Source organism: Belonocnema kinseyi, chromosome 4 (assembly GCF_010883055.1).
Source record: "Belonocnema kinseyi isolate 2016_QV_RU_SX_M_011 chromosome 4, B_treatae_v1, whole genome shotgun sequence".
Taxonomy (NCBI): Eukaryota; Metazoa; Arthropoda; class Insecta; order Hymenoptera; family Cynipidae; genus Belonocnema; species Belonocnema kinseyi.
Window position 1 is genome coordinate 88,213,558 of NC_046660.1, and position 223 is coordinate 88,213,780.

Here is a 223-nt window from a genome sequence, read left to right on the forward strand (position 1 = left end):
ATCTCAACTCAAATAATTTAACTGTTACAAAATGATTTTATTCAACGCAAAGTATTATTGTCCAGCAATAATCTATTCTTCGAAAATACATAAAAATTCAACAGAGGAATAATTAATAGGCACATGAATAAAAACATTCTCTTTTTTGTTTGACATTTTAATATCCGAGAATTAGTTTACAAATATGAAACGAGGTTTTTTACTTTCTTTACAATCTATGCAC